Here is a 7,824-nt window from a genome sequence, read left to right as displayed (position 1 = left end):
GGACCGTCGACATCTTCATTAACCGCGCCTTTACCTTGACTGCTAGTGGTCTTTCGCTACTTCGCGAAGCTTAAACAACTTTCAACTTCGGGCCACGAAACAACGCGAAGCGTTGGATCAGATAAGAGATGACCATCCTTTAAGGGAAACCTTTATGCGTGCTTTACTTACGCTGCCTTTTCATTGGTTACCGGCTACTACGTGGCAATCAACCATTGGTTTTTTAAAACTGTTCAAGCCTAGTTCAACGTCAGCCACGTGTCTCTCCCTTTTACCGCCGGTTACACCTTGACGGGCCCTTAACTTCTTCTGAAACCACGTGTTCATGGACACATCACCATCTAGCTTGACACCTGGATGAACCCTTTTTACTTTCACTATTTCGCGAAGCATATCCTTCAAGCACTTTGCAACCATGAAATAACGCCAGCTGTTGGATCAAAACGAAGTTGATCCTCCTTTAACCTCATGTTTTATTTGTCTTTGGGGACGAAAAACCTTTTCGCCATTTCGAAGGGCATAAAGCATGAGCATCTTACCCTTGCGAATTCACGTGGGCCGTTAGATTATTTTCGACTTGCTCGATGCTTAACAATCTGAACTGACTCCGACAGACGTGGGCCCTTCGACTCAACCTCAAACACCTGGCATCTAGTCACTTTCAAAGCTGACATGTTAGTCTTTCATTTGCTGAGAGAAAACAATGGGTTCCACCTCACCCTTGCCACCTGTATCTGCCAGGTCACCTCTTATCCCGTGGCATGACTCACCTCTGCGACCCACCTTTTAACCCTTAGACCCGCCTTGCTGACTATTGTGGCTTCTGCCATGTGCCACCATCTTACTCGCTCTCTAGACTAGCTGGACTATCTGCTTGGAGTGCCACGTCATTTCGCCATTTCGCGAAAGATAATTGTCGAGCATTTCCATTCTGCGAAATAGCGCAAACCGTTGGATCAGATTGGACTTGATCACCTTTTAGTCACTTAGAAGATCTTCGCATGCAGGGTCCCACCAAACACTTTCACCATTTCGTGAAAGGTATTTCACTTGCAAATTCAGGCTACGAAATAATGCCAGTCGTTGGATCTTGGACGAGATGAAACCTCTTTAAACTGGACCAAAAGCGCCATTTAGAACAATCTTTCCTTTCACCATTTCGCGAGTCTTAAACCACATGCAACTTCGCCTAATGAAATAGCGAAAACCATAGATCTTCCTGAGACTTGCGCACAACTTATTGGGCCCAACAACATTAGGAAGAAAATACATAAGGCATAAAATTTTACGATTAATTCAAATGACCGCCTAGGCAAATGACAAGGGGGGACACTTCCTACGACCCCAAGACCCATTACTTAAGTGGATAAAGTAACGAAGGAAAAGAAACCAGAGGGTTTTTGATAAAAAATTGAACAATTTAAGATTAAAACCCTAAACCCCTAGGACCTAACACAGAGCTGAAGCAATTGATAGCATGTCTAATTCAAAATTTCAAAACTTAGCTGATTTATGGGAAAGGAAAACCCATTTTTTAAATAGTGATAACAGATTGGATGTAGGAGGCCATACATGCTAAAATAGGTCCTAGATGAGCAAGAAATTGCATAGGGATGCAATTTACAATGCTACAATAAATTTTAGAATTTTATTTTAAAATTAGGTGCACTACAATAGATAGTATCCTCAATATAATATGTTTAAATTGGTTAAAACTGCATTCAAATGTGACCAATTAGAATGGAAGCCCACAAGAAGTGATTAATCCTATTTATTCGACATGATTTTAAATTATAATCAATTCAATTTTAGGAAACTTTAATGAACAACATAAGTTATTGATGGTGTAAATAAATATTCATTATGGATATTATTACACTTTACTTAAGTTAACTTAGGATAATGCATCTCTTCGTAGTTTGGATTTGAGACATTTAGGGAAGTGTGCACATAGGGATATAGCTTGAAGGAGAAATTCCACCTTTTGTGGTCTTATTTTGCTGTTACACTCCACATTCGGTGGGTCATCCACCTCTTGTGGAATATTATATTATTTCTCCTACCTACCCCTAGTATTTCTTACCTATCCTTGTTTCTCATTGAGCCACATGCCATGATCGTGTGCTCGTATATCCATATGGCCTTGCCTATATAAGTAGACCTATATTCATTGTATTGGTTAATCCAGTTGATCATTTGCATATTGACGAGAACACAGTTTGTTCTTGTCATTCTTTTGTCTCTCTTTTATACTTTTCATTGTGCCCTTGATCTTGGCAAAATCTCACATGGTATGACAGCCAGGTCGAGGCTAGGAGCCCCAAGCACATGAGAGGTGTGGCTTAAGGGGGGTGTTGGTGTTGAAAATAAGCCACACTCGGACTGACAATGGACTGGTCCAAGAGGGGCCAGTAGCTCAGTGGCTTATTTTCAACACCAATAGTTATTATTATTATAAAAAAATACAAACTAATAATAGAAAATGGTGCTAAAGGAGGCACCTCAAAATTAAAAACACTAGGTGTTATGGTAGCTACCTATCACCCCAAAAATAGGTATTTTAGGTGCCACAAAATAAATAAATTTAGAGCTATAATAGTCACATTCTACCAATAACAATGATGCTTAGGAACACCAACCAGAAAAGTGATATCTACCTTAAAAACCCACAATTCAATTAGCATATCATTGATGCTCAAATTTAATCCCTATGTGGAATTGTATAATAATAGAGTAGGATTTTTTGTCCAATATATAGCTATGAAAATTAGGGGGTTTTCATCCTCCAATATCTACACTTTGACATCTATGTTTCACACCTCTTTGAACTCTCATTATAAACATATCATCTTTCTACTCAATTAATTCATTGACCCCATTCCTCAACCCACTATCTAAATCTCCTTAATCAAGATTGATATGTTCCTTTAAGTTTACCACTAGCCTATGCTATGATAGTGTGCAACCCAATTTGTATGCTAGGCCACATGTTATGGCCTACCTTGCCTAATTCAAATTTAAACATGTCTATTTAAAGACAATTTTATGAAAGATAGGCATTACCTTGTGGTCTCATGCCCCAAATGTATCAAGTTAAATGAATACAATCAAGTATTTTTCAGTAGCCTTAGGTTATTATCCAAGCATTGGGGAATAATTTAGAAATGACAAGATCAACTACAAGCGTACTACATTAAACCATAGTAAAAGTATAATTTCTAAATCTCTAGAAATCTAAGATATTACATTGATCAATGTGTATCTCAAATTTACACAGTAAAACCTTTGAGATTTGACTCATTATCGAGACAAACTAAGGTCATTGACCATATACCTCATAAGCAAGTCTCACAATAATTTTTAGTTTAACACATTGCTATACATGACATAGAAGACAAACATATATAAAATTTCATAGCTCAAATTAATTCTAATATTGAGTTGTAGAATACCAACAAAAGTACATGACATGACTCAATTTGTGGCTAGAATGTATGACACAAACTAGTCTATGTGATATCAAATTTTAGTAGAATTTAATTATGTCCCTAATATCTTATCCAATGTCAAGTTTTAGATCCCAATGACTAGTTGTATCTACTTATATCAATGAATTGACATTAAAAGATGAGATTTACCACTTCATTGAAATATCTAAATAGTTCTATCACTCTCTAATTTTTTAATCTTAATTTTTTTTATATAAAGTGTGGTAGTATTCATTATTTATTTATTAAAATATATAAAAAAAAATTGTAGTAAAAAAACTAAAATTGTTATTTTTCTCCACAAGCATGAGAAAATAAAGAGTAGACATTGTATGAATAAATAAAAAATATTCCAGAGAAAAAGAACTTGTACACATCCTTTATATTTAATATTGTAAGAATATGACAAGTATTTTCTTTTATATGCAGGTTTGTTTTTCTTATTAATTTTAGATTTTATATCATAGAAATATGAGAATTGTTTGCAATCAAAGATTAGAATAATAATAATATTTTTTCTTTTAAATATTAGAAATAGAAATATTACAGTATAATTATAAAAATATAAAAGCAAATAATTAATTTTATAAAATAATATTATATACATATTTTAATAGATCAAATGTCTTCATAATTATTATGTTTAATTTCATAAAATAAATTATTAATTAAAAATTATTATTTATTATAAATAATCTTACATAATCATAAAAAGTAGAAATATGTTTTCTTTAAAAATCTAAAAGTTTTCCAGAATTTGGTGATGTGTTTATATTTCTATCAATGAATTTCAAAACTTTAAAATAAGGGCGAAATCCCAATTGCTTACTTGCTTACTCTTGATACTCATTTCAAATAAATTTAAAACAATTTGTTTTTCAACAAACATTATAAAAAAACGACTGGTAAAGTTGAGCAAAACCTACTACCCGCTTAGGGCTTTTGCCAAACCTTGGCGGGAAATTCTCTTTGTTTTAATGCGGTATATTACTCTAGATGGTAGGTTTACGAAAGTCTATGGGTATCATTTTGTTCTGTTAAACCACTTTAGGCATAATGATAAGGTGAATTTTCCTTATTTCTTGCTTTGCTCAATGAATGCTTCCCTTAAAGCATACAAAGAGAATCCTCTGGGCGATACTGCAATGCACCAAGGCCTAATGGTCCTAATTTATGACCATTTAAAGGCCAGTCAAATTAACCGGATGCAGCCCTTTGTGGACTCTTAGGAAGATATGTTTGATTCTGCTTTTTCGGAGGAGGAGGAATCCAACAATGATTCCTCGTCTGATACTGAGGATAGCTCTGATGATTTAGAGTATGAGAGTAGTAAGAAGAGGAAAACAAGACCCTCATCTTCCAAGGGCAAAAAACTTCAAATCAAACCCTTGATCAACATCTCTTCGGAAGAAGAGGATTCAGATTATTCTGAGGAAAAGAAGAACCCTAAAGGGTTGCTGAAGAAGAAAATTAAAAACCAAGCCCAGACCCGAAAAAAGCATAAGAAAAAAGAGGAGACTGGCAAGGAACCGGAAGCTGACAAGCAAGCTAGGACCCTGGAAGCCGAGCACAGCCTGGAAAAGGAGGCAATGGAAGAGACTCTCAGGGCTGTCGACACTATCTCCGCCCTCCATATCCCTAAAGATGAACATGTAACCCTTGGAAAAGCGACTCCCCCCGATGGCCCTCCTCCCGAGGGCTTGCATGGTTTTATGAAAACTATGGAATGGCTCATTGATGGTTACAAGAAAGCTGTGGATGAGTATTAAAAACTATGCAACAGAGTCCTAATTATGGAGACCATTAATATAGGGGAGGGGAATACAATGGCTGACTATATTGAGGATCTGAAAAACACTATTGCTAAAGCGGAAGACATCAGAGATGCTTTCAACCCTAGGTTTGAGAAGATTGAAAAGGAGATGCTGGACAGAAAAAGCCTTGCGGAAACTAGTGAAAAAACACTCTTGGATACTGTCACTAAAGTGGGAAAAATTGAGGAGTGCCTTAAGAATATCGCAGAGCAGAGCCTTAGTATTCTGAAAATCTCGGCCAATAATACTTATACCCTCATCAGTAAGCTTGATGATGACAAGGAAATCTAGGAAATTGACCTGGATGTTGAAGGTACAGGGGAAGCTCAAGGTCCCAGAGCCTGCACCAGAAGCAAGAGGAAGGAAAAGAAAATGAACAAGGATCTGGAAGAGCTGAAAGCTGTTGGGGCTACTTATGATGAGTTGGTGATAAAGGCAGAGGACCTGCTAAAGAAAATTGCTAAGTAGCGTCTCCCTGGTTTCTTTGCTGTGTTTTGTTGTTTTGTTGCTTTGCTGTTCTTTCTGTTCGCTGGTCTTCTGGCCAGTCGTTATGTATGCGGACTTTTAATCCTTTTGCTGCTCTTTCTCTTTCTATGATGTAAAGGTTTCAGGTCCTTAAAACCTATTTTTTAATCAATCAGAACAAGCATTATAACAATGAAAATAAGCTAACATAAATACCAGTGACTACACAAATCTTTAAGTAAATATCTATGAAAGGAGTGAGCATCAACTTTGCTAATTCATCATTCAAAAAATAATATAGATTAAATTATTCATAAGACTAAATTACTTTCGAGCTTTTAAAGATGAACACAATCCCAATTGTTATTTCTTAGATGACAACACTACAATTTGTGTTTTGGAATACAATATCAATGAAAATAAACCAACATAAATATGAGCGACAACACAAATCTGAAATACATATCTATGGCAAGAAGTTTTTGAAAGCAAAGACAAAGCAACTTCAAGGATTCACTCTTTCAAAAGATAATAAATAAAATTATCTATGAGAGAAAAGCATTTGTATCTCAATTTTATGTGGAAGCGCAACATTGCAATCACAGTAGCAAATCCCACTCCATAACTTAACCCCACTCCTATTGCCCACCATTAATCCATTATAACATCTGCACTTGCATCTCCATCTTCATCTTCATCACTTGTATTATTGCGATTACCTCTACCACCCAAACTAGAATTCAATGTTCTATTTTCAAGGGGAGGTCCATGAAGATTGGGATTTCCAAGAAAAGAAGAAGCCTCAAAGGTTGAAAATTGTTTCCCTTGCGCTATTAATCCAGAAAGCATGTTGTAGAAAGATTCAACACAACAAGGCATGTGAGATTTAAGAGTTGGGAGGGACTCTTTCCATACAACATGTTTTCTGAAATATCTAGAGATTCCAAATAAGCCATGGTTCCCAAATATTCTGAGATTGAGCCGCTCAAATTATTTTTTGATATGTTGAGAGAAATCAAACCCTTAAGGAATCCCACTTCTGTAGGAATATTACCTGATAGCTTATTATGTGATAAATCTATAAACTTGTATGCTTTGATTATCTTCTGATATGAAGTTTCCCTTCCTTTTATCCAAACTATTACTTCATCAGCAAAAATAAGTGAAGAATCTATGTCAAGATAGTAAGAAGATTGTACATGCTCTATGCAATTCACAATGGATGATGGAATAATACCTTGCAACTTGTTGCCATTGAGGTTTAGTGAATGAAGAGAAAGTTAGATTTCCCAAACTCTTTTGGAATCCTTGCTTCCAAAACATTGTAAGCCAATTGTAAAACTGATAATCCAGAGCACCTCCCAATATCTGCAGGAATCCTACCAGACAGTCTATTCTTTGACAAGTACAAAGTGCCATATTATTCATCAACTGTTCTTTGACATATAGAACTTGGAATTTGTCTAGTCAGATTATTGCCTGACAATGATAGAGATGATGGTGTGCCAATTGTTGTAGTAATAGAGCCATTAAATCCATTATCAGACAGATCTAATAAATCTGAAACAAAATCAAGAGCAGGAAGAGAGCAGTATAATGATATAATCTATTCCCATGCAACTCCATCAAGTTCACATCATTCATTCCTAAGAATTCCAGGCTTCTTAGATTTCTGACCCATACATCAAACTAATTACTCTTCTCGGCTAGAAAAATCTCGTTAACTGATTTCACACTCCAAGATATCACTTTTTCATTTTTCACAATTCATAATGTTACTTGTTTTGTATATGATTGTGTGTTTTCTACATCAATGTTTTGGATCACATTCCGCGATATTATCATTACGATGTAATAAGAAATTATTTGAAAATATCATTTTTTCACAATTTGTAATGTTATCCGTTGCTACTTCTTGATATATTCATGTATGTTTTTTTGGATCAACCTTTCGAACACTATGCAATCCATCATCAGAATGTTAGGGCATAAGAAAAAGAAAAATCATTTTAATGAATGTTGGATATTCTTTAGAAGAAAATAGATTTTATATACTC

The sequence above is a fragment of the Cryptomeria japonica genome, chromosome 8 (genome assembly GCF_030272615.1).
Source record: "Cryptomeria japonica chromosome 8, Sugi_1.0, whole genome shotgun sequence".
Lineage (NCBI taxonomy): Eukaryota > Viridiplantae > Streptophyta > Pinopsida > Cupressales > Cupressaceae > Cryptomeria > Cryptomeria japonica.
The sequence above is the reverse complement of the archived record's forward strand: the minus strand, read 5'-3'. Positions refer to the sequence as shown.